The sequence below is a fragment of the Meles meles genome, chromosome 12 (assembly GCF_922984935.1).
Source record: "Meles meles chromosome 12, mMelMel3.1 paternal haplotype, whole genome shotgun sequence".
Lineage (NCBI taxonomy): Eukaryota > Metazoa > Chordata > Mammalia > Carnivora > Mustelidae > Meles > Meles meles.
In genome coordinates this window covers 5816093-5843805 of record NC_060077.1, presented here as the reverse complement: position 1 = coordinate 5843805, position 27713 = coordinate 5816093, and the positions used below count along the sequence as shown (strand labels likewise).

The 27713-nt window shown below is 38.1% G+C and overlaps 1 protein-coding gene across 3 annotated transcripts in view; it reads right to left on the bottom strand.

Annotated features, from left to right (window-relative positions):
* TAOK3 (TAO kinase 3) overlaps positions 1 to 27713 on the bottom strand; it is a 185630-nt gene that overhangs the window by 98514 nt on the left and 59403 nt on the right. For all 3 annotated transcript variants that reach the window (XM_046024808.1, XM_046024810.1, XM_046024809.1), the window contains exon 2: positions 1004 to 1106. The gene's annotated coding sequence lies outside the window, so the exon portion shown is untranslated. The remainder of the gene's footprint in view (positions 1 to 1003; positions 1107 to 27713) is intronic.

The window sequence follows — 27713 nt, the reverse complement described above, 5'->3', positions numbered from 1 at the left end:
CTTGATGAACACCGAGCAACGTATAGAATCGTTGAATCATTATACTGTACATCTGAAACTAATGTAACATTGTATGCTGATTATACTTAAATGAAAACATATACATCAGACAAGTGAACACATACATAGACATACATCTGCTCACACAGTCAAAGGACACATATAGAAAAAGAATATAGCAGTGGCTCTTGAGAATATGAAACAAACAGTTTCTCAGTAATCAAAGAAGTAAAAACTAAAATAATGAGACACCTCGTTTCACCTACCAAACTGACAAAGTAATAGAGAAAAGATACAGTTTTCGGTAAGGCCATAAGGAAACAAGTCATTTTTATACATTGCCAGAAGAACAGAATGGGTACGTTCTTCGACCAGGTAATATCCTTCTAGGACTTTATATAAGGCGATGTCTTTTTTGTTTTGTTTTAGCAAAAGAGGCAGGATGTAAGTAGGTAGAACATAAAGAGGGATGAGACCATGAAGATGGGAAACATGGCTTCTTTCATCTCTGAGTTTGGATTTCTTTACAGGCTTGTTTTATCTGAAGTAGGTGCTGTGATTTCAGGTTAACTAGATTTCCTTCTTTTTGCTTATATGTATTTTCTAAATTTTCTGCAAAGCCTATTACTTCTGTAATTAGAGGAAAAGTGGTGTGAAAAATTTTATGTTCCTTCAAAGTCTAATTACAAAGCACTACAACAAAAAAGGCAATACGTATTTCCAGAAAATAATTTGAGAATAGGAATCAAGAAACTTTAGGTAAGCGCATTTCTTTTAACCAACTATTTTTCCAAATTGTAAGCTGTGACTGAAAAATAATGAAAATCTTTAAGGAAAGAACTTGAAACTAAAAAGTTTTGATAAACGAATTTTTATCCCAGTTTTATTAATATTTTCACTTCCCCTTTTTTCTTACAAATATAATAAAATTATAGAAAAACCAGAAGACACAATCTCTTCCCATTTGTAGGAGAAAGCTTTGTCACAGATCTATGAACAATACCTTTTTGTGAAAGGCACAAAATATACTGTATTGCTCAGATTCATCTTAGCTGCAAATTCTTTGTCCTCTTTTAAAACTTCGGTCTTCTGCATTTATGGTGCACCTATGGAAAAAGAAGAATAAAATATTTAATTATAAAAGCAGAATTAAAGAAGCCACAATTGATCATACGGTAGCTTTAAAATTTTACACATGTAATACTACAAAGTTAAAATCTTATCTGCATCTGTTTGTGAATGACAAATGTAAAAGGTAAGATCTGTACATCAAAGACTCCAGCTACATCCTCACAAGCAATACGAGGTAAACAAAAGTGTCCTTAAGGGAGAGAAAAATGAAGCGAGTTGAAATGTGAGCGGGAGACAAACCCTACGAGAGACTTAATGTCAGGAAACAGATTGAGGGTTGCTGGAGGGGAGAGATGTGGGAGGGATGGAGTGGCTGGGTGATGGACATTGGAGAGGGTATGTGCTACGGTAAGTGCTGTGAACTGTGCAAGACGGATGGTTCACAGACTGAAACAAATAATATATGTTAATAACAAAATTTTTTTTAAAAAGTGTCCTTGGATTTCAGAATCTATATTGAGACGTCCACTGGTTTGAGTCCAGGGAAACTCAACAGAGTCTACCAGTAGACAGGACTCATCTGACAGTATGTAGTGATGCTACTGATTGTCAGTAAGGCTTATATTATGAATCGCCTTTCCAGTCAGCATGATGACTTACATTGGCTCATCTATCTGCCCATTCCTGGGCTCTCCTATAACTAGTCTTCTGCATTTGGGGCGTGATGGTTATTCTTTATTATCTATTAAAGAAGTATATGACCAATGTAGAAAATCTGGGAACTAAATTACTATTATGAAGAAAAATCTGTAATCCTACCCAGGACAAGGTTCATTAACAATCTGGCAAACTCTTCTTCATGTCCGTATTTATTTCTTCATGCTCATATTTGTTTTGTTGAGATCATATATACATATAATTCTATAGTCTACCTCTTTTATCTAATTTTAGATTACAAGCATTTTTGCCATATTATCACTGTTCACAAAGATCATTCTAATGACTGCTCAGTGTGTATCTCCCAGCATATATCTTCCTATTCAATCACAACTCCTTCTCCACAATTAGAAGCCGAGGCTGAATTCAACTCTTTGTTGAACTATTAAATATTACTGTGTTTGGAAGATCTTTGTGCATCTTATTCATCTACATTTTAGGGCTTCCTTTGTAATGATTTTTAGAACTAGAGTTATTCAGTCAAAGAATATAACAATTTTAAACATATAATATGGATACTGAAATAATATGGATACTGCTTTGGAGATGAAGGCTTTATAGAGGGGGGAAAAACCAGCAAAAACGTATTGGCCTCTACTTTCACATTTTTTCTATTGAGGAATCCCAATCTCCTCTAATGTCTATACTTATAAACTAATCTTTCTCATTATTTTTATCATTCCCTCTGATTCTAGGGCTGTGAAATGTTACTCTAAGTGGTAGCTATTATTACCTGAATTTTATACTACATTTTACCTAACCATCAAACATCACACCAATCAATACCTCCCATGTCTGCATATCTTGCTAATCTAGCCGGATTATAGCTTCAATAAACTAAAAAATTCTTTGAACGCTAGTTGCAAGATTTCTAAGAAAGTAATTTAAAATAAGGCATTTACTAACATCCTCATGTCTTAATTTCAAATTCAAGAAGAATGATGCACTGCATTTGGACATGCTATGGACATGCATGCTCAGTACTTTCTTTCCCTAAATACTTCTTCATTTTTACTCTATGGTTGCATAGTTCTATAAACATTCTTAAATAAACTGTACGACTTCTAGGAATTAAATTTTCTTGGTTTTATGTTTTTTCCCCCTCTGCTGGAAGATTGCACCTGCTACTGAGGCTGAAAAGTATCCTCTGACGTTTATCTGTTGCACCTAAGGGATGTTCTCAGCTTTCTTCATTCCATAAGCTTCCTTCCTTCTTTATAAATGTCTCTTTCATTCCACAAAACTGTCTTTTCCTCCTTTTCCAAATTATGCCTCTTACAGTTTCACTTCTTCTCTCTGATTTCTAAATGAAAGTTCCTCCAAGTATTTGCCTGGAAACCCTGTGTGTGAGTGCAAGCTGCTCTCCTAACTTTTGCCCATTCAATGGTTTCCAGGAATGCTAAGGCATTAAACTGTACTGACATCTTTCCAAGCTCCAAGCATCTTTTTGGCATCTCCCCTCACTTATACCTTACATTAACTTTGACATTTCCCCAGCCCTTGTCTCAATTAATTCACAATTCTGTTTAAAATCTTTCTGGTTCTTTGCTTTTTCCACTTCTGTTATCTCTTTCCTCTGCTTCTACTTGGTCGGAGTCTAGGCTATCTTTTCTGGAATTCGTCCTTTTTTCTTTCTGGAGATTTTATTTATTTATTTGAGAGCAGAAAGAGAAAGAACAAGTGTGTGTGGGGGGAGGCAGAGGGAGAGGGAGAAGCAGACTCCCTGCTGAGCAGGGAGCCCAATGCGGGGCTCGATCCCAAGCCTCTAGGATGATGACCTGAGCTGAAGGCAGCCACGTAACTGACTGATCCACCCAGGCGCCCCTGGAATTCATCTTAAAAACACTATTATCATAATCATCTTCCTGAAGCAAAGGTGAGATGGCACATCTGTGCTCAAAATCCTTCAATGTCTCCCTATGGTCTACAGTATGAAGAGTAACTTTACCTAATATTCAAAACGGGCCTCAAACCACTACTCTAACCAAAATTCTTCAACTGCATAATCAGGAAAAATGAACTACTATACAGATCCATTTTCCTATCTTCATCTTTGCTTTTGCTGTTCCCTCTGACTGGAATATCCAAACTCCAACTATTCTCACAGTCCAGGAGAACACCACCTCTGGTAGAAGACATACCATTTCCCGCCTTTGCTTCAGTTTTAAATACGTATATATATTAGCACTTTAACTGTATGACAAGGGCTTCCTTAGAGGAAGATACATTGTCTAAACCTAATTTTTTTAAAAAGATTTTATTTATTTATTTGACAGACAGATCACAAGTAGGCAGAGAGAGAGAGGGGGAAGCAAGCTCCCCGCTGAGCAGGGAGCCCGATGTGGGGCTCGATCCCAGGAGGATCATGACCTGAGCTGAAGGTAGAGGCCTTAACCCACTGAGCCACCCAGGCACCCTAAACCTATGTTTTGATTAATCATTCTATCCCATGACATCTTTTTCTAAAAAGCATGTTGGTTTTGTCTTGTTAGATATAATTCACATACCATATAACTCACCTGTATAATTCAATGGGGTATTTTTTGTTTTTTAAAAGATTTTATTTATTTGACAGAGAGAGAGAAAGCAAGAGCATGGGGGAGCGGCAGGCAGAAGGGGAAGCAGGCCTTCCACTGAGTGGGGAGCCCTACATGGGGTGATCTGAGGACCCTGGGGTTTTGACCTGAGCTGAAGGTGGACGCTTAACTACCACCCAGGCACCTCTATAATTCAATGGTTTTTAGCATATTCACCTGTAAATGCACTCATCACCATGGTCAATGTTAGAATATTTTCATCACCACAAAAAGACGTCCTATACCCTTTAGCTATTACCCTACCACCCCACCATTCCTAAGCAACCACGGAGTCTACTTCCTGTCTCTATAGATTTCCCTCTTCTGGACACTTCCCAAAGGAAGTCTTTGTGACTGCCTTCCTTCACCTGGCATGCTGTTTTGAAGGTTTATACATGTGGCAGCATGAATCAGTATTTAATTTCTTTTACTGCTGAATAATACTCCCCATTATATAAACATACCATGTGCTGTTTATCCACTTAGAAGCTCATGGACATTTGAGGTTGTTTCTACCTTTTGGCTACTATGAATAATGCTATTATAATTGCTTGTGTACAGTTTTTTGTGTGGACCTATGTTGTCATTTCTCGATTATATACCTAAGAGTCAAACGGCTGGGCCCTCTGACATCTTTATATAGCAGGTACTCTACAAAAATCTGCTGAAATCCCTTTTCCATCCCAGTCTTACTCTCAAAGCAATCTCTAAATTCATCCTTCCCTCAAAACATGAACAAGGACATATTTCCTTCAAGAGGATTGCATTTAAGAATTAACTAAAGATGAAATGATATGCATGGAATTATTTTTCCCTCTTTCTTGACCTTCTGCAACCTCAGGTACTGCATTTATAGTAAGAACTGAGAACTGTGCCAAGAATGCAGTATTTCTGGTCTTGGGCCCTTGGGCCAATTGAACTATCCAGCCAGCTTAGAGGAGAAGATTTCATCAGAGATGTGCAACTGAAATAATTTTCTTCACTCTTTACTCCAAGAAATGGAAATCTTTCAACAATGATAATCAAATTATTTTTCACAGACCTCCTAACTTAATATAAGGAAGAATGCTTGATAGAAAGTAGAAATAGGGCGCCTGGGTGGCTCAGTGGGTTAAGCCATTGCCTTCGGCTCAGGTCATGATCTCAGGGTCCTGGGATTGAGTCCCGCATCGGGCTCTCTGCTCAGCGGGGAGCCTTCTTCTCTCTCTCTCTCTCTGCCTGCCTCTCTGTCTACTTGTGATCACTCTCTGTCAAATAAATAAATAAAATCTTAAAAAAAAAAAGAAAGTAGAAATATAAATATTTTTCATGATTTCCCTTTTCCCAGAAATTTTCAAGAAAAGTGAGTCACAGAAGATTTTAGTTGACTTTTGGTGTTGTAGTCACACTACTTCAACAATAAACCTGAAGACAACTGGTTTGAAAAACCCCATTATTTCAGCATTGGGGAGTAAGAATCACAATATTTATATTGGAAAGATTTTAAAGCTCAGACATTTCAACTTTTTTTTAAAAACTGACTCTCAGAAAAGTTAAGTGTCAAATCACACCTACATAAGTAGTATTATCCCAAATTAAAATCCAGGTCTTCTGATTTCCTACTTCAGAAAACTTCTCTTCTGAATCAAACCGCCTAAGTCAGACTTCAAAACACCAAGAAGTTTTTCTATTTCACTATATATTGGAGGGTGATCAAGAAAAGTTTAATCAGGGGCGCCTGGGTGGCTCAGTGGGTTAAGCCACTGCCTTCGGCTCAGGTCATGATCTCAGGGTCCTGGGATTGAGTCCTGCATCGGGCTCTCTGCTCGGCAGGGAGCCTGCTTCCCTCTCTCTCTCTCTCTCTCTGCCTGCCTCTCCATCTACTTGTGATCTCTCTCTGTCAAATAAATAAATAAAATCTTTAAAAAAAAAAGTTTAATCAAACATAAAATTGGACTTCTGTGTTATTATTGTTCCAAAATATTTTGTAACACTTGTGTATGTAGTGGTAGATTAAGTTCTTATCTACACTGAAGCATAAACAAATCTGGGAATCTATTTAAGAAAAATTTTTTAAATAAAATTCCCACACAGAAATAAATATTAGGGCCTCAGAAAGGGCTGGTGCAAACAAGGGGCTCTGAATGAAGCTTTTACCTCACTGTAAATTAGCCTATGTAAATTCCTATTATTTCACTCATTATCTTGCTCCCAGAGGGTAGAGGCAGGTAAAATCTTCATTTTATGGCAATGAAAAATGAAGTACAAATAGATGATAGAACTTTTTCAAAGTCAGAACTAGTCCAGTTTTTCTCCCTACTGTAACACAACTACCCATATAGACTCGAAGAGAATTGTTTTTAAAGAAAGAAACAGAAAACTGTTTTGATTAGTTGCTGCCACTGTCTGGCATTAATATTTAACTGTTATTCTGAAGTAAGAAACCATTTTTATAGTACTTTCATTTTTAAAATAAAACTAAATGCAAGTTGCTTTTTATGTCACTACGATCATGTAGCCCATTGCAATCGCGTATCATAGCACTGGAGAACTGGAAAGGGACCTTAAAGTCATCTAATTTCTACTTAGCAAATAATGCAGAAGGGGCTGGGATTTACTGATAATCACAACAATGATAATTTTTAGTCTACTCCTGGGTCAACTGATGTTAAATATTATGAAGAAGACTATTCCGAGTCACCCTTTAAGACATTACATGTGGGGGCGCCTGGGTGGCTCAGTCCTTAAGCGTCTGCCTTTGGCTCAGGTCATGATCCCAGGGACCTGGGATCAAGGCCCGCAACCGGCTTCCTGCTCGGCAGGGAGCCTGCTTTGCCCTCTCCCATTTCCTCTGCTTGTGTTCCCTCTCTCGCTGTCTCTCTGTCAAATAAATAAAATCTTAAAAATAAATAAATAAATAAATAGAAAGACTACATGTGGAGTACCTGGGTGGCTTAGTCGGTTAAGCACCAGGTCATTTCCACTCAGGTCATGTCAGTGTTGTGAGATCAAGTCCGGCATCCGGCTCCTTGCTTAGCGTGGAGTCTGCTTGAAATTCTCTCCCCCATCTCGGTGCCTCTCCCCCCAATTCATGTGCATGCTCTCTCTCTCTCAAAATAAACAGAATCTATATGCCTATTATTTTGTTCCTTATGGATATTATTTTCCCTCTCCATTAAAAAAATATTGTTAAGTTGAGAAACAGATGGGAAAACAGAAGCTCCTTTGGATTTTGTAAGTTTAACACTGAAATTTTTGCTCTGATACTGTGATATGAGGCTAGCAACTCAAAATCAATGATGCATCAATTTGGGGAAAAAAATGATACTGAACATAAGTTAAGACCAGTACAAAAATGGTGCTGATATGCCTACACAAATCCCAAACTAGGGACACCTGGGTGGCGCAGTGGATTAAGCACCTCCCTTTGATCCAGGTCAAAGTCCCACATCCGGCTCCTTGCTCAGCTGGCAGTTTGCTTCTCCCTCTGCCTGCCACTTCCCCTGCTTGTGCATTCTCTCTCTGTGACAAATAAATTAAAAAAAAAAAAAAGAGGGGCACCTGGGTGGCTCAGTGGGTTAAGGCCTCTGTGTTTGGCTCAGGGCATGATCTCAGGGTTCTGGGATTGAGCCCCACATCGGGCTCTCTGCTCAGCAGGGAGCCTGCTTCTCCCCACACCCCACCTGCCTGTCTGCCTAGTTGTGATCTCTGTCTGTCAAATAAATAAATAAAAGCTTAAAAAAATAAAATCAAAATTTTTAAAAAAAGATTTGAGCAGGCTTTGAAGTCTTCACTTTGCACTATATCTTAACCATCTGTATGGTATGAAAACTTTAAATAATTGTAATACATAACGATAATTTACGTTATCAAACAGTATCTTAAGCTTGATTAATATTCCAATCCCTTATAAAAAATTCTTACAGGGCACCTGGTGGCTCAGTGGGTTGAGCCTCTGTCTTCAGCTCAGGTAATGACCTCAGGGTCCTGGGATTGAGCCCTACATCAGGCTCTCTGCTCGGCGGGGAGCCTGCTTCCCCATCTCTCTCTGCCTGCCTCTCTGCCTACTTGTGCTCTCTATCTGTCAAATAAATAAATAAAATCTTAAAAAAAAATTCTTACAGATCTTAACATTTTCTTATTTTTAGTTATTCACTTCATTTACTTATTTATTCATTCGTCCAACAAATATTTACTAAGGGCCTAACATATGTCCAGTACTGAACAAGGCTTTAGGTTCTTCCCTTTTCTCACAGAGCTTATATTTTAGTAAAGAGAGACATGTGAATATTGATAAGTCAAGTAATAATGAGTATTATAAAGAAAAATTAAAAAGAAAAAAAAGAAGGTTAGTGGTCAGGACAGATCTCTCTGATAAATTAAAAGCTAGCAGAGGGGGGCACCTGGGTGGCTCAGTGGGTTAAGCCTCTGCCTTGGGCACAGGTCATGATCTCAGGGTTCTGGGATCGAGCCTGGCATCAGGCTCCCTGCTCAGTGGGGAGCCTGCTTCTCCCTCTGCCTCTGCTCCTCCTCCTGCTCATGCTCTCTGTCTCCCTCTGACAAATAAATAAAATAAAATCTTTTTAAAAAAGGTAGCAGAGGCCTACAGGCTAAAGGAAGTAAAGTAAAGCTCTAAAGATACCTAGCAAGGAAGAACAATCGAGGGAGAGGGCCTAGCAACACTGCCTGGTGTATTTCAAGAAAAGTCAGGCCAATGGAGCATTTACGAAGTAACTTATGTATTTCAAAGGACCACTCTGACAACTGCGTGGAAAACAAATTCCATGGGAGCACAGTTAAAAGCAGAGAGACCTGGGATGCCTGGGTGGCGCAGTCAGCTAAGTGTCGGACTGTTGGTTTTGGCTCAGGTTGTGAGCTCAGGGTCATGAGACTGAGGCCCACCTCAGGCTGGTGCTGAGCCTGAAGTCTGCTTAAGACTCTCCCTCTGCCTTCCCCCTGAGAGTGCTGTCTTGATCTCTCTCCAAAAATAAATAAATAAATCTTAAAAAACAAAAACAGAAACAAAAAACAAAACGACCAGGGAGACCTGTAAAAAGCCATTATAAAAGTCCAAGTCAGAAATGACAGGAGCCAGTACCAAGCTGGAGGCGCCCACGGAGCTAGTGAGAAGTGGCTTAATTCTGGAATAACTGAGAAGGAACAGACAATGGGCTCTGCTGCTTTAACTAAGTAAGAAAGAGAGGAGAAAGGAAGGAAGAGAGGACTCAAAAGTTTGTGGCCTGAGCTACAAAAAGTACCCTCTTATAAAACTATAATAAACTTCTTACAGCTTTTATACAACTTACCAAACAAATTTACAACCCCTCCAAATCAAAGTTAACAAAAACTGATTTAATGTAACAGATATTATTATTTTATTGCTACAGTAACCCCCAAAACAAATATGGCCCTATGCTTACTCACCATGTGATGCCTTAATTCTCCCCCCACTTTTCTCTATCTGTACTCCTGGGGAAAAATCATTTTTACAGCCTGATTTGACATCATCTGGTTTTCAGAAGGCAAGAACACAACATCTATGCATTAATTCCACTTCTATACTTTTCTTATTACTCTGAGACAGAGAAGTACCACTTGGTAGTGGGGCTATGGCAAACACAAACCCATGTCCCAAAATAACAGTAAATCACAGAGGTTTAGTAATAAGGTGGTTATGCACATGATCCACTATGCATTTTTAAAGGACATAATCATTAAAATAAACATAACATTAAAAAAAAATCTCACGGAAAACTTTTAGAACTATTTTTCAGGTCTTTAAATTCCCAGGAATCTGTGGATCTATTTGAAAACACTTTAGAATGGAGTCATATCTTACCCAGGGTGGTTAGGTACAAAGGTGGGTATTTAAGGCCAAAACTTCATATAGTGCAAATTATCCTTAGAAATTCAGTCTACAGTTGACCCTTGAACAATGCAGGAGTTGGGGACACTGACTTCCAGCATAGTAAAACAATCTGTGTATAACTTTTGACTCCCCCCAAACTTTACTACTAATAGCCCACTGTTGAGGAGAAGCTTTACAGATAACAAGAGTCAATTTTGTATGTATATGTACCATATACTATAATCTTATAATACAGTTAAGTTAAATAAAAAAATATTAAGAAAATCATAAGGAGGGGCGCCTGGGTGGCTCAGCGGGTTAAAGCCTCTGCCTTCAGCTCAGGTCATGATCCCGGGGTCCTGGGATCGAGCCCCGCATCGGGCTCTCTGCTTAGTGCAGAACCTGCTTCCTCCTCTCTCTCTGCCTGCCTCTCTGCCTACTTGTAGTCTCTATCTGTCAAATAAATAAATCTTAAAAAAAAAAAAAAAAGAAAATCATAAGGAGCAGAAAATACATTTATAATACTCTGCTGTACTAACTGAAAAAAATCTGCATATAGGTGGACCCATGCAGTTCAAGCTCATGTTGTTCAAGGGTCAACTGTACATGGTTTTGTTTTTAAACCCTTTAAATTTATTCTCATGGACAGCTAAAAGTGGGAACCACTGAGCTAGTTTAAAGGAGAAAAAGAAAAGTCTATCTATAAAAATAATTCTTAATTTTTTTAATTAAAAATTAAAAAAATTTTTTTGATTTTTAATTTATTTTAATTTCAGTATAGTTAACATATGGTGTTACATTAGTTTCAGTATAAAAATAATTCTTTTTTAAAAAAGATCTTATTTATCTATTTGACAAAGACACAGCGAGAGAGGGAAAACAAGCAGGGGGAGTGGGAGAGGCAGAAGCAGGCTTCCCATCAAGCAAGGAGCCCGATGGAGGGCTCGATCCCAGGACCCCTGGATCATGACTTGAGCCGAAGGCAGACACTAAACAACTGAGCCACCCAGGAGCCCCTAAAATTAATTCTTAACCTTTTCCGTAACATTCACCTCTTTGGCAGGCTAGTGAAGCCTATGGACACTTTCTCAGATAATGTTTTAAGTGTAAGGAATTAACCATTTGGAATTACAAAGAAAAGCAGTCATAGTGAAATAAAGTTATCAAAATATATTTTTTTAAGATTTATTTATTTATTTGAGAAAGAGAGAGAGAACAAACAGAGGAGAGGAACAGAGGAAGAGGGAAAATTAGACTCCCCACTGAGCAGGGAACCTGACGTGAGACTCCAGCCCAGGACCCTGATATCAGGACCTGAGCTGAAGGCAGATATTTAACCCACTGAGCCACCCAGGTGGCCCTAAAAGTTATCAAAATATTTTTTAAAAATTTTAGGTATTTCCTTATTAATTCATTTAGCAATGAGAGCTAGTAGGGAGTCTAATAACTACAATAATTTAAAAGAGCAAGGAACATAAATAATATTTTAAGATTTCTATAACTGTAATGTATTATAAAATGTCAGTCTACTGGGGACTGATGACAAAGTCTCATATTGCTCATACTTGTGTGTTTTGTTGCCAACATTAAAAAATTAGAGGTTAGTAAAAACAAAACCAAATGTTTTCTAACACATTCCTTGATGTACAGAAATTTGAGCATTGAAACCACTGTCTCTTCAAGATAACCAATATAAATGGGTACTGTTGAGGAATTCTGAAGGGTTCCTGTCTGCAGTTTAATCCATTCTGTTTCCTATCAAGCTTCTCTGAGTTCTATGAATAGGAATTAACAGAATGCTGTGTGGACTAAGTGAGATAATGCATGTCAAGCATGTAGTAGACGCAGGAAGATGTGCCAGATACGGATGTAATTCTTACTTGATCACAATCCTATAGCATGCATTGTTATTTGAAAAGTTGTAGGGAATTACTTGGCATTTCCCACTGTGCTTTCATTGAACAGCTCTCACTCCTATACCTTTTGGCACTGGTAGTCCCATTGCTATAGAATTTTGTCTTTTGTTCTGGAAGTTAGTTGAAATGCATTTATGATCCTGCTCCAGTGTAAGTACCAAAGATAATAGTCGTTATTAGGGTTTTGGGTTGCAAATAATAGAAATCAACTTTGGCTAACTCAGGCCAGACATTTGTCTATAGGTGTTATATTGTGATTTGTAGTAAGAAATAGGTATTTGGACTTCATCTAGTATAGAAACCCTAAAAACCTTAGAATTTCCTAAGTGATAAGAGCAATAAAGGTAAGGAGTCTTTTTTCTTATTCCTAAGAAGCCCTTTTCAACCACACCTGAGTTTCTGTTAATGAAGTGGCTTTGGGAATGGGGACTGGTTATCAGGGGAATCAACCCTGATTAGAGGGTGGGATTGTTCAGCCATACCTCCTGAGCCTTGGGAGGAGTGTGGGGCTGGAGATAAAGAATTCAATCACCAATGGCATATGATTTAATCGGTCATGCTTATATAATGAAGCCTCCAAAAAACCCCAAAAGGATGGCATCTGGAGAACTTCCAGGTTGGTGAATGCGTCCACATCTGTGAGAGTGGCTTACCCCAGTTCCATGGGGACAGAAGTTCCTGTGCAGGGAACCCTTCTAGATCTCACCTTATGTAACCTTCATCTGGCTGTTCATCTGTATCCTTTATAACATTATTTACAATAAACTGGTAAACAAGTAAATGTTTCTGTGACTTCTGTGAGACACTCTAACAAGTTAACTGAATCTGAGGAGGGGGTTATGGGAACCTCTAATATGTAGTTGCTCAGTCAGAAACACAGGCAACAACTTGGGACTTGCAGCAGGCATCTTAAGTGGGGGATGTGGGGGGAAGTGTTGTGGGACTGAGCCCTTAACTTGTGGGGTCTGAAGCTATCTCCACGTAGACAGTGTCAGAACTGTTTGGTGGTTTTGGAAAACACACATCAGAATAGGCTATCTCACAGAATGAACCAGAAAGCTCAGAAAATGGGCAGGCCCTTAAAAGGGCAAATGCACATTCTAGATCACGCCACAGTAAATGTCTGAGATGCCACTGCCACTTGCTTTTATAGTAGACTCTTCACCCTTTCACAACTGCCACAAACTGTCTCTGTTGTGCCCTGAGCTATCAAGATTCATAGTTCTGGGTGGGGGCATCTGATTGACCAAGGTCATATGTCCACTTGCCAGCTGCCAGGCAACTGAGAAAGAAATATCTACCTGTACTTCTTCCGTATCCAAAGCAGAAGGAGTACCATGGCCCCCTTTCTATTAACAGGATAATCAAGCAATGGGCAACTCACACTGTAAGTATCTACTCATTAATGATCCCAAACCACATCACAACTCAGAAGCTAAGAGATAAACTTTGATTTGTAGCATTCCAGTATCTAATTCTGTCTCTTTAACCAATTCCTTCTAACCTAAGTTTTCATTTATTTAAGTTTCTTCTGTATCTATAAAATCTTATTCTCATGAGTTAAGAGGTGTCGTGACCCTGAAATACTGCTCAACTATTCATTCATTCATTTATTTATTCAACATTTACTAGATATCCATTATGCTTAAGACACCATGCTAGGTGTTGAAAAATATGTAATGCAGAAACTAATGACCTAGAATCAGTGAATGTTGCAGGTAGTGTGCAAGTTCAAATGAGGGAAAGAGAATTTCCAATTCTCTAAGGAATAGGGGAGGGGGATGAGCCAGTGATTGATGGGTTCATGGAAGAGATGACATTTGGATTGCTCTGCAAAGGACGGATAAAACTTTCAGGAAATGCTATGAGTATATGATGGGAGGCTGCAGCATTTTGGGAAATGGCAAGTAACCTCAGTTCTGCAGATTTGGGACAAGAATCCTTTGGAAACAAAGGTAGAAGGATCTTTTCAAGGATCTTGAATATCATGCAAAGGATTTTATGCTTTTTTCTGGGAAATGATGAAAAAACTTTTAAATTAGATTCAGGCTTCAAGAATAGTACTCTAGTAATATATACAGGCTCAATTGGGAAGATTTTGTTTAAAAATACTATGCACACATCATAAAAAAAAATTGATGGAATATAGACCCAAATGTTAATAGTTGTTATCTTTGGGTATTGGGAATATAAGCATTTTCTATTTTCTTTTTACCTTTCTGTATTTTCTGCATTGAACATACATTACTTTGTTTTTTTTTTTTTAAAGATTTTATTTATTTATTTGATAGACAGAGATCACAAGTAGACAGAGAGAGTGGGAAGCAGGCTCCCTGCTGAGCAGAGAGCACGATGCGGGGCTCAATCCCAGGACCCCGAGACCATGACTGGAGCCGAAGGCAGAGGCTTAACCCACTGAGCCACCCAGGTGCCCCGAACATACATTACTTTGTAATGAAAAAAGTAAGTAAAAACTATTTTTAAAAGATTGAATTGGAGGGGCGCCTGGGTGGCTCAGTGGGTTAAAGCCTCTGCCTTTCGCTCAGGTCATGATCACAGGGTCTTGGGATCGAGCCCCGCGTCGGGCTCTCTGCTTGGCGGGGAACCTGCTTCCTCCTCTCTCTCTCTCTGCCTGCCTCTCTCCCTACTTATGATCTCTATCTGTCAAATAAATAAAATCTTAAAAAAAAAAAAAGATTGAATTGGAATAGAAGGAGACTAGATCAGGGAGGTCAGGTTAGGATTACTAAAGCAGAAAGAATAACAGTCTTATCCTAGAACGTTGGCAATAAAGTTGAAAGCAAAAGGCAGATACCATGACTCTGGATACAAGAATAACACAATAATAACATAGCTTAGAGTCAGCAATTGACTAGCTAAATAACCTGGAAAAGACATGGGAGTCAAAGTTAGTTCTGAGGCTCTAAGAACAAGTGACAGAGGAGATAATTGTTCTGTGACAAAACCCGGGAATTTATTTATTTATTTATTTATTTTAAGATTTTACTTATTTATTTGACAGAGAGAACAATATCACAAGTAGGCAGAGAGACAGGCAGAGAGAAGGGGGAAGCAGGCTCCCCGCAGAGCAGAGAGCCCGATGTGGGGCTCGATCCCAGGACCCTGAGATCATGACCCGAGCTGAAGGCAGAGGCTTAACCCACTGAGCCACCCAGGCACCCCAAAAACCGGGAATTTAGTAGAAAGGACAAGTTTAATGGTAGAAAAATGGTGAGTGTTTTCTTGCCAAATTGACTTTTAAGTGCTAGATAGGCATCCAGGGAGAGATATACAGCAAGTAGTAAGAAATGAAGGTTGGAATTCAGGGGAAATGACAGCTAGACATTCAGATCTGGAATTATTTGTATAAGGTAGATAAGAAACTCAAGAAGGAACTATGGTAACTCAGGTAAAAGAGGGAGAGAAAAAAAAAGACAGAATAAAATCTTGGGGAAATATTTTGAAGTTGAATTCTTTGTCAATGCTAGATAAATGCTAAGTCAACATTATATTTCTGTAATTAGGCATTCTGTCCATTTTCCTCCATTCAATCAAAAGATTTAAAATGATTTCCCTAGCAGACTGAGGGTTGCTGAAGGGGAGGCGGGTGGGAGGGATGGGGTGGCTGGGTGATGCACGTTGGGGAGGGTATCTGCTATGGTGAGTGCTGTGAATTGTGTAAGACTGATGAATCACAGACCTGCACCCCTGAAACAAATAATACATTATATTTTAATTTAAAAATAAATAAATAAATAAAATTACTTCCCTAAGTCTACAAATTGAGATGAATAGTCTAAAGAATACTATCAGGAATAAAATTTAGATTTTTATACGACTGGCTTTTGCTTTACATCAATTATGAAAAAAAAAAAAGTCCCCTGTCTTTGGAAATGTATTTTTAAAAAAGAAAATATGTGCAGTATAGCAACACAGTGAACCAACTGATCTTTTAATCGTTAATATGTATTTTAAGATACATTTTTTACATTTTTGTAATCAAAATTTTAGATTGAGAATATATCTACGATGGGCTCAAAGAGGTTAATTCGCTTTTAAGTAGTTTAATATTAACGTTTGGGTTCTTGTGCCATTATAGTCTAGGCTGAATTCCTGATCATAGAATACTTGCTGATCATGATGGGGAGCAGCACCACCGTACAGTGGAAGAATCCTGAACTGGAAGTCAGAAATCATAGATCCTACTCCCATATTGGTCCCTAAATGGCTCTGTGGCATTGATAAAGTTATTTAATTTCTCTAAGCCTCAGTTTCCTGGTGTTGGGGCTAGTTGAGACAATTTTTAGTTCTTTTTTTTTTTTAAATATATATATATTTTTTAAAGATTTTATTTATTTATTTGACAGAGAGAGACCACAAGTAGACAGAGAGGCAGGCAGAGAGAGAGAGAGGGAAGCAGGCTCCCTGACAAGCAGAGAGCCTGATGCGGGACCCGATCCCAGGACCCTGAGATCATGACCTGAGCCGAAGGCAGCGGCTTAACCCACTGAGCCACCCAGGCGCCCCGAGACAATTTTTAGTTCTATTCCAACCCTAGAATTCTATGATTTTGGCATTTGGCTCCATTTAAAATCTTGTACTCAGATTCACATACACAGAAATGCCCTGAGTTCGATATAACTAAAATTCCCAGCAATCTTCACTTTAATTGTTCCAAAGTCAAACAAAAGAAAAACCCAACATGTCAACACCTTTAATCTCTGCAAATTTTACCTGCCACTGATCACCAAATACATGAAGGTACCGTGCGTGAGAACCCTGTATTTATAACTTTTGGCTCCCTGCTACACGATTACAATGCCAGACACTGGAGATAATAGGACATGCAGAAATAAAAGCTTTGAAAATAAACCTTCTTACAGCTAATGAAGGATTATCCGGCATGCAATTTTTCTAAAATGTCACAGCTATTAGCAAGTTCTTTTTGTGTTTGTTTGGGACTACTTCTCTCCTGTCTCCACTTCTCTCCCTGAAAATAAAAGTTTCCCTTGAGCACAATCAGATTTAGGGACCCTAAAACTTCAAAATTAAATTGTATGTGTGTCTATTTACTTCTTTGGAAAAAGGTCTACTTGGCCTCTGCTATAAATTGAATTGTCTTTCCCCTGTCCCCAAATTCGTATTTTGAAATTCCAACCTCTAAAATGATTGTATATGGAGATAGGGCTTTTGGGAGGTAACTACTGTTAAACCAAGTTATAAGGGTGGGATCCTAATTCAGTGGGATTTGTGGCTTTTTTTTTTTTTTAATAAGAAAAGAGAAAGATCTCAATCTCATCTTTCTCTCCCTATCTCTCTCTATCTCTCCCCTCCACCCTTCTTCTCTCTCTCTCCACCTCTCACTCCCTTCCTACCTGCCTTCCCTCCCTCTCTTACACTGGTAAAGAGGAAAGGCCATTTGAATACAACTCCAGAAGGTGGCCATTCTGGAAACCAGGAAGAGAGATTTCACCAGAAACTTAATCTGTTGGCACCTTGATCTTAGACTTCCCAGATTCCAGAACTGAGAGAAAATTAATTTCTGTTGTTTAAACTACCCAGTCTGTGGTATTTTGCTGTAACAGCATGAGCAGGCTCAGAGAGCCTCCTTAAGGAATTTCTGGACTAAGATTTGGACAATATTTAAATGGTTACTAAATTAACAGTGAATATTTATTCTTTTCCAGGTAGCTAGAGAAACCGATCATTTGATAATCCTTTTCCTTTCAAAAATACATCTAGATAATTCAAAGAACTGGGGAGAAATACTATCCTTGAACTAGAAGAAAAAGTTTACAATGATTTCATTATAAAATAATGTAAAAACACACACAAATGCAGTAGAGTACACATATTTGACTAAGTCTAAAATCTTGACCTAAAATCTCTTTCCAAAGACTCAACATGTATTTGATCTTTCAACAATACTGCCTCTGAATATGAACATCAAATGTGTAAGTTCCACAAGATATAAGTGATTACAAGTATTTTCTTGTCCAGGTAGTTAAAGCAATTTCTTCATGATTGAGTGATTTACTTGAAATGTAGAAACTGAATGAATTCCATCAGTCCTCTATATTCCACCTAACTAAAAAATAAAACTCTCTAAAGCTGTTTATGAATGGAATCCATCCCCTACACTACTGCCAGGCATTATCAACCTGAAAGTCAAATCTGACCATGCCATTCTCCAGCTTAAAACCCTTTAATCCCATCATGGACAGGGTATAAAATCCAAGCTACCTATAGATAGATGGCAAATGAAATCCTCTGTGATCTGCCTCATGTCTGCTCTTGAACCTTGTCCTTCGTAACTCCAGGGCTTCACACTGGACGCCCTGGCTATTTCAAACTACTTTCTTGAGATATCGAGAAGTACCTGTTGGTACTCTGTCGCTTTTCCTTTTTCCGAGATAACTAGAATTCATTCAAGAATCTGCTCAGATAGTACCACTTCAGGAAAACTTTCCTTATTCTCCCCTAATCAGGGGTGTTTTCTTCCCCCCCACAGAAGGATGCTGTAAACATTTATCATATACGTGGTTCAGACACAAGATTTAGATTATCTCTGGCAAATGTCTGCTAGACATTACCATAAAATGCTGGAGTGCAGGGATCACATTTAAATCACCAGTGTCTCACATACTGGTTGGTCCACTGCATGTGGCCAAAATATGCTATTGAATTACATTAATTCATATATCAAATGTATTAAAACATGTTTTTATTTTAAGGAATATTATAGCAAATATTTTTGTTAAGCAAGTAACCATCACTCCTTAATGTTTTTTAAATTAATATTTCTATAGGATGCTTTACCTAAAATGAACCTGCTTCTTTATAATGGAAATTTGGTATTTTATTGAAATACATTGTACCTAAATATTAATAACTTCAGAATTATCAGTACTCTCCACTTACTTGTTCAAGAACCTATCTATTGTTAATGGATATCTTTAAAAAACTGGCAGTTGATACCACCCTATTTTAACATCTAGAAAACCCTTTGGAGTCCAACTCTATAGGTATTCACTTGAAAAAAGTGAAAATAACATTAAACAAAAACTTAATCCTACTATGCAATATTTTTTTCTCATGCATGGTCATATAATACACGATATCCTTCCATTAAGGAGTTTATAGATCCATTATTTTCTTAGGCCTGCCTTTAGTCAGCAAGTCTAAAATGTCATTTATATTGGTTTACAGGACATCATTCAGTCTCTTATTAGGATTTTTGAATATTCATTCATTGTTACCTTTGATAAATGAAATAATTTTAGAACAATTATAATAGAGAAAATCAATAAGCATTTATTTTAGACTTCCACAGGCACTCAAGCTAGCAAGAGGAGTTACTTTTGTTAGTCGGTCCTGGTTTGATATAACCAACAACACCATCAGCATACTAACATTTATCAATGCTCAGTATGTGCCAGGGACTGTACACTACCTCATTTAAGCCTTAACACAACACTAACAGTTACTATTATTGATCTCATTCTACAGATAAAAATCTGAGGTCAAACTTCACAGTCCTACCGTATGATAGAGCTCGGATTCAATCTCGACTGTCTAACCTCAAGCCCACTGTCTTAATCACTGTAGCAGTTTTCAGCTAAATCACTGTATGAGAGATTTTAGAAATTAATGACTTGATAAATGTAAGGGATTCCATCTAGCCTACAATATTCCTGAATGCTAGCAGCTTAATTATTTTGATCTGCTTTACCCAAGGCCAAATCAGAAGATCAAGACCCTCCCATCTGAAACTTTTTCACCTTGTGCTTTAAAAAAAAGTCAATGTCATCACTGAAAATTTCTGTTCAGTAAAAAGCAGTGTGCCTATTAAAGGCATGAGAAGCCCAAGTATCTAAAACCTTCTGAGGTAAGCCTGTCCTGGGATTTCAGAGATGAATTTGTACCTTAGAAAGTTAGCATTTAAAACTTGAAACTCTTGCCTAATTTCTAATGTTGAAAGGGTAACTCAGTATTCTTAGTCACTTTTAATTTTGCTTTGCCACTGGCAGGTAGGGCACGAATCCATACACGTTGGCAGAATACATGTTAGAGCAGTTTCCTCCTGTTAAGAGGTGCCTTATCCCGCTTCAACAATCCTCTCCCGTAGGACTGCCTTCAATGGTGTACAAATCTCTATCTATTCAAGAAAAACTCTGAAATCCAACATTAAACTTCTTTTTAAAAGTAAACATTCCTATAACATCTGACTTGGGGTATCTCCACGTCCTTAAGTTAACTTTGAGGGGTAGAGAAGGTGTTACAGGAACCAAACTTAATATTCAGAAGAATATTAGCAATACACAGGAAAGTTTTATCCTTTAGCTGTTGTAGATATAGGAGAGATGAGTCATATGAGCAAATAATGACACCTACAGTAAATTCAACTGTCTCCTAAATTTTCTTGTTTCCAACCTCTCCCATACATGGTCTGAAATGCCATTTTCCTGAGACAGAGAGCTCTGAGAGTATCACACTGCTACTGAAGGATCTTTGATGAAGATGTCCAAACTCCATAGAAAGATATCAAGGCTGCTATGATACAGTTCTAATGCAACTCCGCTATCTAGTTACTCCTGAAATGTGCCAGATACCCTCAGTCTCAGCACTGCTTGTGCCCTTACTTAGAGTGGACTATCTTGTTTCTTTACAAGTCAAAAATCCTATTGCTTCTTTAAGACCCAGTTAAATTCCACCTCTCTTCCTTACCTCTGACAGGTAAAATTTCAAAGTACCATGGCAATTTATTTGTACTATTATAACATGTATCATCTACAGCTGATATTAAATTAGTGGTTTAATATGAACATACTTTTTCCTCAACTGGAAAGTAAGTTCCTTGATCTTTTCCTCCATACAGAAGTGAGCCTTCTCTTCTGCTCTTTAGCAAGACAATGTCATTTTTAAATACGTGCATTCAGAGAGGCTGACTTGAGCTACAGTTTCAATGTAATTCATAATCTACTAAACAGTATTTATTTAGTGCCTGACTATGTGCCACTCTGAGCACTTGGAGAAACAAAACAGAACTCCCTACCTTGTGGAGCTTAAATTTTAGCGGCGAGAAATAAACAATTAACAATAAACCCAGTATAGTAAATTACTGTATTAAAAGAATTATGAGTGCTTTGGAAGAAGAAAAAAGTAGAGCAGGATGGGAATCAGGAATGCCAGGGGTATGGCTTTACCGTCTCTGCTCAGATGTGACCACCCCAGAGGGCCCTCCCAAAGCATCCTTATTAAAGTGTTTTTTCTTCCTCTCAGTGACTATCATCATCCTGTTTTCCCTACATTATAGCATTTGAACTTATCTAAAATTATTTTGTTTACATTGTTATTGTTTCTTCCCTGTCTGTTCTGTTTACTGCTACATTCTCTCATACATAATAGACACTCAACAAACATCTGTTAGAAGAATACAGGAAGATACCCAAATTAAACTCTTTTTTTTTTTTAAACATTCTTTATTTGGGAGGGGGAGGGAAAGAGGGAGACAGAATCTCAAGCAGATTCATGCTGAGTGGAGCCCCATATGGGGCTCAGTCGCATGACTCCAAAATTATGACCTGAGCCAAAATCAAGAGTCAGTCACTTAACCGACTGAGCCACCAAGACACCCCTCAAATTATATTCTTATACTGGAACCAATCACATGGTAAAAAGTGATCTGCTAAATCCCACTAAGAATCCAAAAGAACTAGTGTCTATTCAGATAAAGCACTCTGTTTAAAGTATTACCAAAATGTAAGGACAGTTGGGAGGGTGGGTAACACAGTCGGTAATGCCAGGGTATATGCCCAAATATAAGGTGGTTTTATTTTAGCCCAAACTATTTCTCAGAAACCGTGAGTTGCTCCATATTTTAACCCTTCCTTACAAAGCCTGTCAAATTCCAAGGTACTCTCACAATTTCTTTTCAACAGTAAGTTATTAGTTGGTAACATTAGTCTGAAATGACCTAATTAACACTACTTTTACATGCTTACAGAGGTCACTAAAAATAAAAGGGAAAACTAGCTACTACTCTTGAGATTTTCAGCTCCAAACTGCAAGTTCTAGGTCAGTATTTCTCAAACTTTGATGGACATCCGCTACCTGGGTGTCTTGTTAAAATGCAGATTTTGGGTGTCAGCGGGGCTGAGGCCTAAGAATATGTATGTCTAAAAAACCTCCAGGCCATTATGGCTGGTCCGTGGACTACCCTTTGAATTGCAAGGCACAAAGTAAAGTTGTAAAAACAAAGCTCCTCTATCACTATATTCTTATGATTTAAAAATGTGTATTTATATTCATAGGAAAGGAAAAGACCAAGGTACGCAGCTGAAAGCTGCAAAAGGGATGTGAGCTTTTCATAAAGCTGTTCCTACTAATTTCTCTTCACCTACCCTTTGCCCCCATAAATTCAATCCCATTTTTACAAAACCAGATTTTTTTCCAAGGCAATACCTTTGAACTAATCAACTATTTAATCAAATAAAAAAGGAAAAACACATTTAAAACCTCTATTTTTTTCTACTTTCCAATGTGCCAAAAAATTTCATCTTAATCAATGTACATGGAAGTGTTAAAGTTAGAAAGGGAGCACTAATTTTGATACTTTAATTTGGATGATTTTATTACTCAAAAATGGTTTTCTCTTCTTTTAAAACCTTGCCATCTCTCAGTAGGTCATTAACCCATATGTCTACTTTTATTTTATTTTTTTTAATTTACAGATTTTTATGTATTTATTTGACAGACAGAGATCACAAGTAGGCAGAGAGGCAGGCAGAGAGAGGAGGAAGCAGGCTCCCTGCTGAGCAGAAAGCCTGATTCGGGGCTAGATTTGGGGCTCGATCCCAGTAACCGGGGATCATGACTTGAGTGGAAGGCAGAGGCTTTAACTGAGCCACCCAGGCGCCCCCATATGACTACTTTTACATATATCAGCTTTTTTTAAAGACCAAGTAGTTAAAAAGATAAGATTAAATTGAAAGGATAATTATGCTTAAAAAAGTCAAACAAAAAAAAATAGAATTCCTCAAATATATAAAACATTAAAATCTCACAAAACTACTAAAATCTCACAAAAATGAACAATATTCATTTATTTCAGTACTGGTTTTCTCCTCCACATAGATAAACTTCTCTCAACTTTATATAAACACTTAGACTCATATGACCTTTTTTGCCTTTCACAGCTATCTTGAGATCAGAATATGGTACCCATTAGAGAAAAGAAGGTAATAGCTCTTAATAGCAAATTAAAAAAAAAAAAAAAAGCACAAAATGTGTTTTGAGATCCTTTTTATAGGTCTAAGGTACTTAGGGTTTCTCACAATTTTGTGAACTATTATTAACACATTTCTGTTTGTGTTCAGCTTAAATTACTAAAGGTTTATTGCTGTTGTTGTTTTTAAGTGTTTATTCTTCCTGACTGGCAACTAGGGCTAAAAACAGTTATGATATAAATGTATTCCTCCTGCAAGTCTCTGTTGAGGGAGTCAAGCTGATTTGATAGAGTTTGATTTGGGGACAGTGGATATTTTTTGCTTTCTTCTCCATCCATCCTCTTAACCTTGTAATTAAAGCCTAATATGTACAAATCAGGCAAGATTCCTGGGCAAGAGCCATTTCATGAGGGTATGAACTGCTTCTGTGCTAGTTACTTCTAGAATATCAGCCAGGAAACATCATCAAAGGAAATCAAGGCCATTCCTTTGCTGATAAGGAAATTGTGAAGAATCTCTTTAGAACTAGAAACAGCAAGCTCAGTAATGCAAATGCACCCGTGTTCATCTGAACAACAATCTCCCCATTTACTATTTAGCAAAGATTGAAAGAGCAGAACCAAAAGCTCAAAAGATGGAAGGTGTAAAAGAAAGTCTCTTTTCTGTGCATTTTGGCAGGCATAATACTGAATTTGCATCTGTCTGAGTGGTAACTTCCAAAAGTCTGAGTAAGTAAATGTGAGCTGAATTTCAAGTGGTGAAAGGAGATAATTCTCAGAGACTGTGTCTGTGTGTAAGGGTGGAGGCTGAGTAGCAAAGTGGCAAGGATTAATCATAATGAAGCCAGCTCTCAAACCCAAGATTCACTCTAAGTAAAGGTGAGCCCAAGCTAGTTTTCTAAATAACCTCACAACATTAAATATACACACACTGAAAAATCTTTAGTATACTGAAGGGGATTTTGCCAAGTGCTTTTTTCTTCCTAAATTTCTGCTGTTCTTTCTGTTCCTCAGCAATTATATGTGTCCTATTCTCTCCCATCTTTTTTCCTTTTAAGGACCGCCCCCTTCCTCTTTTTCACCTCCTTCCTACAGCCAGAAATGATCATATCTAGTTCTCCTTCCAGTATGGATGTTTTAGCCAGTTTCACATTTTTGTTTCCTCTTCACTAGTACTCATACCTGCCTGCACTTGATAAACGTTAGCTATATAGTGACATAAGTAGAAGCAAATGTCATCATCAGGAAGGCTTGATTAAAGTGGCAAAGAGGGGGAGACACAAAAGCAAAATAGCTGATAGAAGCTGAAAAAAAAAATATATTCTAGCACTTAGCAAAGTGCTTGGTATAGAAGGAACTCGGTAATAATACATTTGCTAAAGTGTTTTGTAGCAGTTTTAAGGACCTTTCTCACCACAACTAACCTTGTGCTTTGTAACTAGACTCCTCCCCAAAGCAAGAAGAATTCATGAAATTCTTCATGATTCAGCAAAGATGATGCTTTCTTTTTCATTTCGATTTGCAGTTATTAAAGCCTGAAGCTGTGGTCAAAATAGGTCAGAAAGCAAAGCATGACAAAAATGAGTGCATCAAATCTGAGAAAGGCTGGAGATGATATTTATTTCTTCTCACACTAACTCCCTTTAACTTTCCTAGAATTACATTACATATGGACAAAACACTTCTTTTAAATTTTTGTATGTTTTCTGATGTTTTTCTAGTGGATGTCTTTTGTCACTGTTTCTATTCATTCATATCTAAGCAGGGGGAAAAAAAAACCCCAAAAGAAAACATGGTTTTCTGTACAGATCAAGGAAGTCATCTAGAGTGACCTGTGTCATTTTTCTAGTTATGTAAGATTCTGGAAAAATAGTTTCCAATAAATATTAAATTTCCAACAGCTCTTAGTTTTTTCATGGTATGTTTCTTTTTTTTTTTTTATAAAGATTTTATTTATTTATTTGACAGAGAGAGAGATCACAAGTAGGCAGAGAGGCAGGCAGAGAGAGAGAGGAGGAAGCAGGCTCCCTGCCAAGCAGAGAGCCCGATGCAGGACTCGATCCCAGGACCCCGAGATCATGACCTGAGCCGAAGGCAGAGGTTAACCCACTGAGCCAGCCAGGCGCCCCTCATGGTATGTTTCTAAAACAACAGAGAACAATAAATAAATTCTTAACCAAAGGGAAGTAATGAAGACGCTTCTCAGGTTGACTTTGCTACCTGCAGCAGACACGTGTAAGGATTAGTCATGTATTTGTGTATCCCTTGGGAATTAACATGGTATCAGCAGATGTGAAATAGGATAAGGAAATGGAAAAGAGAAGTTAAAGATGGTTTCAAGTCTGAGTGATTAGGGTGATGAGAATGTCACTGACTAAATCACTAAAAGGGAGTACCATGTGAGGTCACACTGATGAGCTCTCCTTTAACAGTTTGAGCTCAACACAACAGCAAGACAGCCCAGTGCAAGCAGCTGGAAGAATTGGAATAGAACATGAATTCTTAAAGGCATGCGTTCTGATGTCACTAGCGTATAACTACTGCTAACTGAAGTTGGGAGAGTGGGTAGACTCTATTAAGGAAAAGCCGAATGTAAAGAAAGGGCAAAGAGCTAATATTCGAGTCCTCTAGAACAATCCCAGTTTGTTTAATTAGTGGCTTAACCATGTACTAGCTCATTGTGTGACCCGGATAAGTCATGGGCGAGTGCTAAGTCTCATTTTCCTCATCTGTAAAGGAGAAGTAACTTCCATATCTAGTGGGTGAGAGAAATAAGTGACACAATGAATATAACGCCTTTAGCACAATGACTAATATGTAAGTTCTTAAACACATGTTTGGGGTCAGAAAGAGGAAGAAAAACCATGCAAAGAGACAGAGAAGTGATACGTTCATGCATTCATTCATCCATAAAACAAATACAGGGACACCTGGGTGGCTCAGTTGGTTAAGCAACTGCCCTCGGCTCAGGTCATGATCCCGGGATTTCCGGATCGAGTCCCGCATCAGGCTCCGAGCTCCGTGGAGAGTCTGCTTCTCCCTCTGACCATCCCTCCTCTCATACTCTCTCTCACTGTCCCTCTCTCAAATAAATAAATAAATAAAAATCTTTAAAAAACAAACAAACAAACACAAAGTACACTGAGTATCTACAATGCATAAAACGGGCTGGTATAGAACCAAGACAGTGTAAAGTCATATCCAGTCCAGATTCAACCAACATTTGTTGAGGACTTTGTGGTGCCAGGCATTATGATATGCTTTCATTTATCTCACTTAAAGGATATAACGAGAGGTGGGAGAGTCTCCGAAAGGATTAAATGTTAAATAAAGTTAAATAAGATTCAGAAAAGATCATTAAAGTTGGCAAAATGGACCTCCTGATGATCTTTGAGGAAACTGTTTTAGTTAGCTGGAATGGGGCTGTGTTGGGAGTGAAGGAAATGAAAGCAGGAGGAAAATGTTTATAGGCACACCCGAGTAAAACAAAACAGAGAACAGGTCAAGAACAAGTTTTTAGATAAGTAGAGATCTATGCTTCCATATAAGAGGAAAGGGGTTAGTGGAGAGGAAGAGACAAGGACAGTTAATACTTAGTCATTTTTTTTTTTTAAAGATTTTATTTATTTGACAGAGAGAGATCACAAGTAGGCAGAGAGGCAGGCAGAGAGAGAGAGAAGCAGGCTCCCCGCTGAGCAGAGAGCCCGATGTGGGACTCGATCCCAGGACCCTGAGATCATGACCCCAGCTGAAGGCAGCAGCTCAACCCACTGAGCCACCCAGGCGCCCAATACTTAGTCATTTTTTTTTAAACTATGGCAAAGCAAGAAATATTTAGATACATTTGAAAATGAAATGTCATCTGCACATTAGTCACTCAATGACTGAACAATGCCAACAATTCAATGTCAATACCTCGATCAACTTTGTTTTACAGAGACTTAGCCAAGAGGCCAACAGTTTTCTTTAACTATGATTACTTCTCAAGATTTCAAGAGGACAGAGCAAAATTTTTTTACAAGAGCAAATCCCATTATCAGAAGTGTCATTCCATAATAGTATTCTTCAGAACTGCATGGGTGTGTGCCGAGATCTCCCGGGAAGATGAGCGGAACTGTGCTCTTCTATCAGGGATAATATCTTTAAGACCATCACCCAATTTTATCTAAATGGCCAACTGACCCACCAAAAAGCTACATGTACTTCTCAAACACCTAGCCAAACAAATAAAAAACCACATCCAGAATCAGGAAAGGGAGAAACAAAGTACCTGACCGCTCTCATTTTCTTCACTAAAGTTCTTCCACTTCTTCCTTCACGAGGGAGAAGGGTTTTGCCCTATTTCCACTTCAGCTTCTACAGACTAGTACAAGTTTAAT